General features: G+C 41.4%; 1 protein-coding gene across 4 annotated transcripts in view; it reads right to left on the reverse strand.

Moving 5' to 3' along the window:
* LOC133474141 (granule associated Rac and RHOG effector protein 1-like) overlaps positions 1–12,603 on the reverse strand; it is a 72,164-nt gene that overhangs the window by 58,081 nt on the left and 1,480 nt on the right. The window contains exon 1 of one of the 4 annotated variants that reach the window (XM_061765507.1): positions 11,065–11,988. The exons of the other annotated variants lie outside the window; for them this stretch is intronic. The gene's annotated coding sequence lies outside the window, so the exon portion shown is untranslated. Of the gene's footprint in view, positions 1–11,064; positions 11,989–12,603 lie in introns of those variants that run through there. 4 annotated transcript variants of the gene reach the window in all.

Here is a 12,603-nt window from a genome sequence, read left to right on the forward strand (position 1 = left end):
GGCTGGATGAGTTTCATGGCATATGCAAGGTAACATGTTTGTTTTTGGTTTTTTCACTTAGCCAATTTAATATACCTTAAAATCACTACTTATAACGAGAACATACTGTAACCCTGCCATCACTGGTTAGAACATACCGTATCGTGTTTGCCTGCAGTCAATGGCGCTGTGTGTGCTTCAGAGATTGTCTCGTCGTGACTTTGAAGCTGACATCTTTTATCGAGACATACATGGCTAAAGAGATTGAGTGGGAGACAAGAGTCTTCAGCAACGTGATGCAAAAGTGTGTAAAAAACAAAATACTTAAGGAAACAAAAGCTTTATGACCAAGCTTCTCCTGTGCTGGTATCCTTCACCTACAATGATATACAGTAGACAAAAAAATATTATTATTGTATAACAAGTACATCCATTTATTCACATTCAACTCAAATTGTCCACCCCATAGTCATACGATACAGTCAGTACCATTATATGCAGTTAAAGGATAGAAGTTCATACCTTGTAAATGCCCAAAAAATGTAAAAGAATTGGGCTGCAGGAGGGCGATTACTCTGTTCCTAGATTGAATAGCCGATAGAATTCTAAAAAGACTCGGTAGAGACAGCCCTACGTTGTGGTCGGATCAGTGATAGGCTTTCGGTTTATTTAAACTTGCCAATTTGGTGATCGGCCCCAAAAATCCTGATCGTGTAAAGCCTAGTTTTAAAAGAGATATTTTCTGTTTGTCTTGTGTCCAACATTCCATGGAGCAGATCGAGGGTCGAGAAGATCAGCCCAAATGGCAAGGACAAGTGCCGTGAGCAACTGTATGACAGGAGCTGAGCCATGCTCCTCTTGACCGGAGAACACAAGGAGCGTATTGTGGCGGTCAAGGGTCTCTGCATTCCAGCACTCAGAAAAGAAAAAACACACAGCTGTATGACTTGTGCAAGTATAAATAAAGGCCTCAGTGCAATTTAACTAGTGCAACAATAGACCAGCTGTGGTCAGTGTCTGGTTACTTCCGGAATAACAGAGGTGCTAGCGTCATTTGTGTTGTTTTGTCACCAGTCCTGTTCTTGTTACGCAGCTCGCTGTAAAAATCCTCACCAGTTGTGCCAAACGTGCAGCGAAAGTGACAGCGTCACACCTATTAGCCAGTATCAGTTAAGACACTGACCGGGCGGGATAATAATAGGCTAACCTGTAATGTCAGAGCGGCCACTGAAAGTAGCTTATGGCTCCAGTAAAAATAGCACACGGACCTCTTTAACAAGAGGTCAGTGTCACCTCCACATTAAAATATCCCAAAAAGAATGTTTGCGTAGTTTTCTCTCAAACGGATTATTCCAATCAACCTCACCATTTCTGAAATATTCACAAAGGGTATTCACAAAGTTAGTGTGTTTTTATTAAGACACATTACAGAGTTCGGGGGAACTCAAAATGCATTAGAACCTTTTCATGTGAACTTAATTTGAGCTTCTCTAAAGTTTTGAATGTATAAGTCCAACAGTTCATAGTTTGCTCTCACAAGTGGGTCTCCAACACGGAGGCAACCAATCAGGGGGCAGTGTTAGCCTAATATGGTCAAAGCGGCCACAAAACTGGGTCAAACAGAAGTAGCTGTCAGAGGGACCTTTTCTGGACACTCGTGTGTCAAAAATCCCATTTTAAAAAAAAGTTTTTTTAAAAGAAATTGATACTTTCATACCAGCCATAACAACGACCACCATCGCACTCCTGCGTTGAGCATTCATGAACAAGATGTGAGGCGCATCTTCAATCTACAAAAGATCAACAAAGCGGCGGACCCAGACCTTGTGTCCCCATCCTGCCTCAAAGTCTGCGAGGACCAGCTCGCTCCAGTCTTCACACAGATCTTCAATAGATCTCTTGAACTGTGTTGAGTACCATCCTGTTTCAAATGCTCCTTTATCATCCCAGTCCCCAAGAAACCTGCAATTTCGGGTCGAAATGACTACAGGCTTGTCGCCCTGACATCTGTGTTCATGAAGTCATTTGAACTTGTGCTGGACCACCTTAAGAGCGTCACAGGACACCTGCTGAAGCCCCTGCAGTTTGCCTACCGAGCAAACAGGTCTGTGGATGAAGCAGTCAACATGGGACTGCACTTCATCCAAGAACACCTAGACTGTGCAGGGACCTATGAGAGGATCCTGTTCGTGGACTTCAGCTCTGCATTCAACACAATCATCCCCGAAATCCTCTCCTCAAAGCTTCTCCAGCTTAGCGCCTCGCCTGCCATCTGCCAATGGATTTACAGCTTCCTGACAGGCAGGAAACAGCAGGTGAGGCTGGGGAACACCACCTCATCCACATGCACCATCAGCACCGGGGCACCCCAAGGATGTGTCCTCTATCCGCTCCTCTTCTCCTTCTACGCGGACTGCATATCAACACACCCGGCTGTCAAACTCCTGAAGTATGCAGATAACGCCACAGTCATCGGCCCCATCAAAGACGGTGACGAGTCTGCGTATCGACAGGAAGTGCAATGGCTGGAGCTTTGGTGCGGCCGACACAACCTGGAGCTGAACACGCTCAAGACTGTAGAGATGATCGTGGACTTCAGGAAACATCCTTTGCCACCGCTGCCCCTCACGCTGTCCAACTGCCCTGTGTCAACTGTCGAGACCAAGTTTCTGGGAGTTACAGTCACTAAGGACCTGAAGTAGGAGACCAACATCAACTCAGTCCTCAAAAAGGCCCAGCAGAGGATGTACTTCCTGCGGCTTCTGAGGACGCACGGCCTGCCACAGGAGCTGCTGAGGCAGTTCGACACAGCAGTCATCGAATCAGTCCTGTGTTCTTCCATCGTAGTCTGGTTTGGTGCTGCTACAAAAAAGTACAAACTCCGACTGCAACGGACAATCAAAACTGCTGAAAAGAATGTCAGTACACCCCTACCGACCCTTGAGGACTTGCACGCTGTCAAAACTAAGAAAAGAGCGTGCAAAATTCTCTCGGATCCTCCACATCCTGGTCACCGGCTCTTCCAGCTCCTTCCCTCAGGTAGGCACGACCGATCAATGCAAACTAGAACTAACAGACATTCCAACAGCTGCTTCCCTCTTGCAATCAACTTCTTAAACAGCTAAACTACAATTCCATTGCAACATGCTGCCATTTTTTTTTGTCTTGAGTTTTTTGTCACATTTCTGTCGGGCCAATTATACATACTTGTGCACTCACTGTAGTAGTCTTGCCACGCTGCACTATTTGCATATCTGTTGTTGAACAATACTGGCCACTCATCCCAGAGTAGCATCTGCCCCACTTCCACACTGACTAAGGAGTATCTGCAACATTTGCACAATCCACATTGTCCAAGATTATCGCGCTACTAGTCACTTTAAACTGCAAACACTCCTTGAAGTCTCGGCGCCCTTTGCACAATGGTCATTGCACCGGACTATTGGTATATTAGTCATTCAAACTGTTCTAAGTGGTAGAGGACTGCATCTTTTTGCACAATTCTCCCCCAAAAAATAATAAATTGTACCGGTATTACCAGATAACTTGCGACCCTTCATTCCTCAGTGACTGTTTTTCTCTGTGTTCTCTGTCAATTGACTGTCTGTTGTCGTGCTAGAACGGCTCCAACTACCGGAGACAAATTCCTTGTGTGTTTTTTGGACATACTTGGCAAATAAAGATGATTTTGATTAAAAGGCCACGTGACTGCAGACAAATAAAAGTCCCATCAGCTCTGATCCGCGGAAGCCTTTGCACAAAGTGCACCTGCCTGTCAGCACTTCACCGAGACCAAACAGAATGAGCTCTGATATCCTCTCCAGAATAGAAGCGCACAATGGAGCGTGTCTAGTGTGTCCCGGTGGTGGGTTCGGACAAGTGTGAGTGACGATGAAAGGCTCCGACGTTGGTCCTATACATAAAAGTATGCTGGTGCGCTTGGAGTGGATGAAAATGCTTCCCTAAGCCCGAGTGAACGCTGAGGTTGGGAGTTGTGCAAGCAAAGCCAGGACAAAAGGAAGAATTCTATCTTGGAACAACAAAAACAGTTCAAACCTAGTACGTTGGGGGATAAAAAGTTCTCCTGGTCTACTGATGGAAATATCAAGTATGAAGTAACACAAAAACAGATTACAGTCATACTTTTCCAACCACAGCTGTAGTCCCGTTGGACAATATATCACATCACTCCCTGCCCCGAATTCTGCCTGGAAAAGTAAGAAGAAAAGATGTTTCCTGTTTTTATTAATGAAGATCACCTTACATCACGGCGAGTTTCACACTGTGCCAGAGCGTCAAGGCCGCCTTGAGTTTACAAGCGATCATTTCGGAAGGCTGAATGTGGGCTAAAATGTGATTGCTAGCTAAGGCCTGGTACACACAAGGACTTTTCAAATCTTAATTTTTTTTTTTTTTTTGTGACAAATCTCACACGAACATTTATTTTAAAAAATAAATAAATAAAAAAACATCTGGCATTTAACAGTTTTGGTCGTATGGTGTGCTCCGATAATCTCAACACAGAACACCACACACAAAGATTTTGCTCTGCCGCTGATCGCGAAATCTCGCATGATCACGTGATCTAACAAAACTGAAGAGCAACAAACACTTCTGGTGCTCCGATCTTTGCCACGTTTCCGAATGTTGCCAGAGCCAGGACCCTTGTAAAATGGCTATGTCCTCAAAAAATGACTTGCTTTGGAATTTACTATTTGCCGTCTCGGGAACCTACTTTTATACAAAAAAACAACATCGGGTAAGACATGTTTTTGTTTTCATTTCATTTGTTGTTCCTGAGTGAAGGCGCTTCTTTGATTGGCTACATTCCATTCCACGTCACAATTCACGGCATCATGACTTTGCTTCCCCCGCACACAGAGTTCCGGACGTAAATATTGGAACAAATCCACTCTTAACACACCTCAGAACTAAGGATAATCTTATAGTATAATCTTATAAAACATAAGATTGTCTGGCGTTTTAATTCCTTGGTCGGGTAGAGGCAAAATCGGGATTAAAAACAGCCCGATTGTCTTTGTTTGTAGTAGGCCTAAGGCTGAACTGACTTCCTGTTTCACTAAGATTTGTCAGAATTATGGTCCAAAACGTGAGAAATAAAACAAGAAGTCCCAAAAAAAAAAGTCGGGATGGGAAGAAAAACCTAGTCATCTTAGCTGCAACCAGCAGAGGTGGCTGTTGATTCAGTCTCAACTAGTGAGCACTTTTTCTAAAGAAGAAGAACATGACTTCAGCTTCACCCACGCAAAATGTGGGTTGTTGTTGCTGGGACTTTATAGCGAATAAAGTCCATCTATCCATCCATTTTCCATACCGCTTATCCTCACTATGGTTGCGGGGGTGCTGGAGCCTATCCCAGCTGACAATGGGCGAGAGTCCCTGAACTGGTCGCCAGCCAATCACAAGGCACATATAAAACAAACAAACATTTGCACTCACATCACACATACAATTTAGAGTCTTCAATTAACCTCCCATGCATGTTTTTGGAATGTGGGAGGAAACCAGAGTACCCGGAAAAAACCCACACAGGCAAGGGGAGAACATGCAAACAGGCGAAGCTGGATTTGAACCAGTGTCCTCAGAACTGTGGGGTAGATGTGCTAACCCAGGGGTGTCAAACTCAAATTCAATGTGGGCCAAAATAAAAAATTGGGACAACGTCGCGGGCCAAACTCAATATTTAATGAAAAATCACTGTGATGTGCATGTTTCCCTTCTCTGCAGAAATGTAGAGTGAAAGTTTATCATATGACAACAAACTTAAATTTTGCTTAAACACTGAATCTGGAATAAACGAACTTTACTATTATAAACACGAGAAATCTAACTTGCGATAAAAAGACAGTGGTATTTGTTTGTTGTTTTGTATTTAAATAGAGAACATGAATTCTTCTGTCTCTACATCTTCTATTTATCTATCTCCAACTACCTTTCTTTTTGATGTAAATCTTTTTTCAAAGACCAACAACAAAACAACCCAAAAAAATGAGAATGTCCTTCAATAAAATTCCAAACTTCAATTAACAGTCCCTGCCTAGGAGTTGATAAAGGGCATTAAAAAATAACAATTCAATTACGTTATATTCTTTGTTACAGCCACATTGCTCCGCACACGACAAACAGGTCTGTCTTTTAATTTAGTTAACAGACAATCTGCCTCACTCTCTCTCTCTCTCTCTCTCTCTCCATTTTCTGTAAGTCTTCACAAGGTTTTCACACACTGTTGCTGGTATTTTGGCCCATTCCTCCATGCAGATCTCCTCAAGAGCAGTGATGTTTTGGGGCTGTCGCTGGGCAACACAGACTTTCAACACCCTCCAAAGATTTTCTATGGGGTTGAGATCTGGAGACTGGCTAGGCCACTCCAGGACCTTGAAATGCTTTTTATGAAGCCACTCCTTAGTTGCCCAGGCGGTGTGTTTGGGATCATTGTCATGCTGAAAGACCCAGCCACGTTTCATCTTCAATCCCCTTGCTGATGGAAGAAGGTTTTTGCTCAAAATCTCCGGATACACGGCCCCATTCATTCTTTCCTTTAAGTGTTCCTGGTCCCTTTGCAGAAAAACAGCCCCAAAGCATGATGTTTCCACCCCAATGCTTCACAGTAGGCATGGTGTTCTTTGGATGCAACTCAGCATTCTCTCTCCTCCAAATACGACAAGTTGAGTTTTTACCAAAAAAATTTATTTTGGTTTCATCTGACCATATGACATTCTGCCAATCCTCTTCTGGATCCTCCAAATGCTCTCTAGCAAACTTCAGACAGGCCTGGACATGTACTGGCTTAAGTAGGGGTACACGTCTGGCACTGCAGGATTTGAGTCCCTGGCAGCGTAGTGCGGTACTGATGGTAGCCTTTGCTACTTTGGTCCCAGCTCTCTTCAGGTCATTCACTAGGTCCCCCCGTGTGGTTCTGGGATTTTTGCTCACCGTTATTGTGATCATTTTGACCCCACGGGGTGAGATCTTGCATGGAGCCCAGATTGAGGGAGATGAGTGGTCTTGTATGGCTTCCATTTTCTGACAATTGCCCCCACGGTTGATTTTTTCACACCAAGCTGCTTACCTATTGCAGATTCAGTCTTCCCAGCCTGGTGCAGGTCTACAATTTTGTTTCTGGTGTCCTTTGACAGCTCTTTGGTCTTGGCCATAGTGGAGTTTGGAGTGTGACTGTTTGAGGTTGTGGCAGGTGTCTTTTATACTGATGAGTTCAAACTGGTGCCATTAATACAGCTAATGAGTGGAGGACAGATGAGCCTCTTAAAGAAGTTACAGGTCTGTGAGACCCAGAAATCTTGCTTGTTTGTAGGTGACCAAATAGTTATTTTCCACCATAATTGGCTCATAAATTATTTAAAAATCAGACAATGAGATTTTCTGGGTTTCTGTAACCTATGATGAAAATTATAGGCCTCTCTCATCTTTTTAAGTGGGAGAACTTGCACAATTGGTGGCTGACTAAATACTTTTTTGTACCACTGGAAATGTAATATTTAAGTAACTCATTTTAGGCTACACAAAATGTGAGTTGCTGTAATTGTGACTTTAAAGTCAATAGTTGTAATTTTGAAAGAATAAAGTTTTACTACAGCAAGAAAAATTATTTTGTGTGAAAAATCAGAACTCTACAAAACTAATGTTTAACTATTACAAGTAAAAAAGTAACTGTCCTGTGAATAAATTTTAGGTGAATAAAGTTGTAATATTATAACAATACCTGCGTAAAAATGAAAATCACTCAGGATAATACAGAGTTAAACTTTAGTATAAGTATGACAAACTGAAATAGTCAGCTTTGTCCCATCGTCACTATGAACAGTTTCATGTGAGACTGTTGCGGTTACATTATTTTGTGAATTTCGGCTTTCACTCATTAAAAAATATATATATTTTTTTGTAATATGGCTTTTTTTTTCTCATAATATTGCCAAACTTACTTACATTTTGCATTAAATGTATCATACTAATTAGAATGCCTCAACTTACACACTGCTGTTAAGTAAATTTTTAGTTCCATGCCACACAGAACTATATCACATACACATGCAGGCATGCAAGGAGTATTCTCCTAATATTGCAAAAAAAAATCTGAATATACAGCTTTTTCCTCATAATATTGCAATTGTTTTTCTTTTAAGAAAATAGAGCTAATTCTCGTGATATTGCAAGTTTTTCTCTGAAATATACTTTGCTTTTTTCCGTCTTTGCGACTTTATTCTTGTGTTCATGCAACCTTTTTCTTGTTTTTTTATATTTTGCACTTTCCAACATTACTACTTGTATCTACAATATGTACTTTTTTTTCCAGTATGACCATTATAATTAGCAAAAGTATTTTAAACAAATACAGTGGACCCCACTATTTGTGGGGGATGGGGACCAGGCCCCGCTGCGAATAGTGAAAATCTGTGATAATAATTGAGACACATTACCATTGCATTGAAAGAAATATATACATTTTAACCCCAAACAATTCTTGAATAAGCATGGATATATCGCCATTAAGCATTTTCAGGGATGCTTTCATCCCCGTCCCCCACCCCCCAAAAAAAACTAATTGAAAAGAAATTGGGGTCCCCCCCAATTAAAAAAAAATAATTCCATTTTTTTTTCTGTTTTTTTTCTTTAATAATATTGTGACTTTATTCTCATAACTAAATTTATTTTATTTTTTATTGCCTTTTGGTTCAAATTTGTACTGTTAGTTTTTCTCTTCTCATTTTCACTAATACTTTGTAGTAACCCCATCCTGCATTAAGCAAAAATAAAAGGCAAAACATCCATGAAACCGCCATCCTCAACTGGACTGTGTAAGCAGAGATCATCGGCTGCAAATGCTGGAATTCTTTGGCTCTAATAATATCATGGCCCCGGGGCCAAGCGGACCCTTCCCCCAGCCTTGCCTGTTGGGAGATGCCGCAGCAAATGTGCAGAGGGAGGGTTGCCCAGGAAGCAAACATCACTCAGGTGTAGGGGTGTCCTTATCCGATCTATGAGATCGGAAATCGATGCGATATCAGCAAAAAAACGACTATCGGCTTGGATCAGACTGGATCTAAAAGCTCCGATTTTAAAAGCGGTCCATTCCATGCAACGCTCCAGTACTTGTTTCTATCCAGCAGCGCTCGGATGGCATGCAGAGCCCATGTGATCACAACACCATGTTGCTAAGATGCTACCATAATAGCAAGGAGTAAAAGTGAATGTTGCTTGCTTAGTCGTTTATTGGCACTCCAGTTGAAGTTCATTGTAAAACTAAACACATAACAAAAGAACTATACCTATTAAATGTTCAAATACAGAGTTAGTTTCTGTATTTGTTTTTGTTCACAAAAATCGCTAGCCCAAAGGCAACACACAATGAATGAAAAAAAACATTGACGAGCTAATGAGAAACTTAGCATCAAACCCGCGGCACTTATCTCTCAAAATAATGAATATTGGCACACAAACACTGTATCAACACAGACAAACAGGCAATAACAACACTCTGGCATATATTCTTCAAACTGTGAAAAACGAGTTATGTATCGGATCGGAAGTGATAAAAGTTGGATTACAACATCCATACTCAGGTGCACAACACATGACACAGTGCGGCGGCCTCTCCAGCGCAAACAATGAGCTTGTGACTAATTGGTCACCTTACTGCACACGGATGCGGCATCTCCGCAGGGTCACGTGTTCAACCGCAGAGAGAAAAAGCAGCGGGACTGCGAGCACAGCGCTGAATCAGCCCGTCGGTCGGGAAGAGAATGGACTGAATGCCAGACAGGAATTTTGCCGAGCAAAGCGTGTATTTCCACGGCGACACAGCTGTGGCAGATGTCAACAAATGGCGAGGCCCCGCTTTTAATGGGGAGATGAGCAAAAAAGCTGACAAAAGGACAAGAGTGAATGACGCTCACCGAGGCAGGAATTAAAAACTAATACCACTGACGATCTTCAGCATATTTGTGCGCAAGAGTAACAGCATGCAAAAAACACTATTTTGTGGGGGGAACAATAGTCCATGCTTTGTCACAACAATTTCAATTTGCTGATATCAAGACTGTTGCGTTTACATTTACTAGTTAAAAATGTATAGATTTTTCTCACATTACAAGCCTTTGTAGAAAAAAATACAACATTTTTCCTCTTAACAGTGATTTTACTGTCATTATATTGTGAGATTATTCTAATGGTTTCCCTTCTTAAAATGTCTTGCGTTTACATTCCTATAGGAATATTGATATTCACCTTTTAAAAATTACAACTTTCACTTGTGACATCGCCACTTTTTTCATAATAGTGATTTTATTTATTGATTTTACTATTTATTTATTACTGAATATTCTTGCAAAATTAACAACTTTACAATGCCAAACATTCTTTTAAGACTTTTTGTGTTATAATGTAACAATATTGCACTTTTTTTATTTTTTTTTTAAACTAATAATACAACTCATATTTCACATTTATTTTGGGAACATTGGTTTATCAAAATGATGAAAAACTTTGTTGTAAGAAAATATACATTTGCAGAAAAAGAAATGACTTTCTAGTAATATTGCAATTGTAATGCTGTACTGTAATACTTTGATAATATATAAAAAGTCTAGAATGGCTCGCTCATTGATACATTTTCAGAAATTGGCACAGAAAAGATTTATATATTTGCATAGGTTCACACTGGATGGGCCAATTTTCCATATTATGTCCATAAGTACAAAAATAGGTGGGTCTCTGTAGTGCTCCCCACTATTCAAGTGTGAAATTATACACAACCAAGTAAAATTCTCAAAGTGTCTGTAAGTCAAGCCTTCAGCACTTCCAAATTTACATAATACCCCCCTGCAGAGTTTCTCCACCCATAACCTGGTTAGCCAAGTGAAGATCCAGAGCCACTTTCAAGGACTTAAGTGTATGAAAGACTTTCATGCAGAGGCACTATCATGCATAAACACCCACATCCCACCAACACCCATGCTTATCATGTCAAATCCAAAAAGGTCGGCAGAGCTGCACTCCGTTTTGTTAGCTGCAAAGATTAGCGCAAGGCTCTGATAAAACGGCACATACTTGATTGCTCGGTGATGCTGTGAACACGGCAGGGGAGTCTGGGGCTCGCTATATTGCCCACACTCTGGGCTCTGTGCTTCCACAAGTAGACGATGCTTGCTTGCCTGTCGAGTCCCGTAGCTCCTCCCCCTGCCGGTTGTCATGGTAACAAAATCCGCACTCACCATTGGTCCAACAGTACATAGCAGTGTTTCCAAACTATCAGGCATGTGAGGGGAAAGTAACAATTTCACTCACTTAGGCAATGTTCACACTGCAGGTCAATTCCGATTTTTTTGCCCAATGTGACTTGAATCTGATTTTCTCATGTCAACGTGAACAATATAATTCCAATTTTTTTCATATCTAACCCAGGCCTCTTCATATGTGGATATAAATCGGATATGTATGCGACGCGAGTGCAGTATGGACGCACATGGGGCGCGCATCCGACGTGTACGTCATCAGATGGCGACAAACGTCACAATGGTTCAACAAAACAGACACGCCACAAACTGACAACGGCAGACGACGCAGCAGAAAAAAGTTAGAGGGGAAAAGTAGATGCTTTATAACTGATAAGTGTAAGAAAATGTTGGCTCCGGTTGCACAAAATTATTGAAATCACCTCAAGTTCGTCATGACGAGACCTACGCTAGGGGCCACATCACACAACACAGCGACTCGTGTTTGTGCGCACGCGCAATGTGACGTCCTGGTGTGTGCGCATGCGTGTGATGTCTCGGACGCATTCGACCAGAGTAGAGGCCGCATTTGTTTTTAGTAATGTGAAAGATTGGATTTAACAAAAAAAAATCTGAATTGCGAATCATGCTCTGCAGTTTGAACGTAGCATTAGTCTGAAAAATATTATATATTAACTTCAAATTTATCTTTGGTCACCCATCTCAGTGCTCTAGGTTGTGACCAATTCGGTCGCACATGCGCCCTAATTTCTGAATAATGCACCTAAAAGAAAAATAAGAGGGTGCACCCGTACGCCCAGCCATTTGAGGAAGAAAAAAAAACCATCTCTGCGACTTTGAAAGCAGACGCACATGAAACCCATCTTGATCTCTCAACCAATCAGAGATTGGCCGTGTGTGTGTTTTCAGTGGCATAAATGCAATTAGTTTAAGCACCAACATTTTTCAGTAAGGTACCAGTCTTGTGGAATTGTGCTTCAAATAAAGAACTTTGTTGACCAGATTGTTAATTATTCATTTACCAGTCAATACTGCCTTTTTTTTTTTTTTTTTTTTTTTTTATAAACATGACCCGGTAAGACAATGGTGGTGAATGTGATGCAGCTAACAATTATGCTGGTGCACCAGTGCAAAAAGTTAGTCGAGAGCCCTGCGATGAAATTGACGCACTTCCTTAAAAGGTTTGTAATTGTCCATAGATGGCACCAGATGGCAATGCTGTTCTTGCTTTGGCCTAAGCTCGAAAAAAAAACCAGCAAATTTCATTATGTAGCAGAGGATATGTTACAAAAAAAAGTCTGTGAATGCCAACCGTGAATATCAAGGGGTTCACTGCCCATATATGTAAAATTGG

This window comes from Phyllopteryx taeniolatus, chromosome 2, assembly GCF_024500385.1.
Source record: "Phyllopteryx taeniolatus isolate TA_2022b chromosome 2, UOR_Ptae_1.2, whole genome shotgun sequence".
NCBI classification, from domain to species: Eukaryota; Metazoa; Chordata; class Actinopteri; order Syngnathiformes; family Syngnathidae; genus Phyllopteryx; species Phyllopteryx taeniolatus.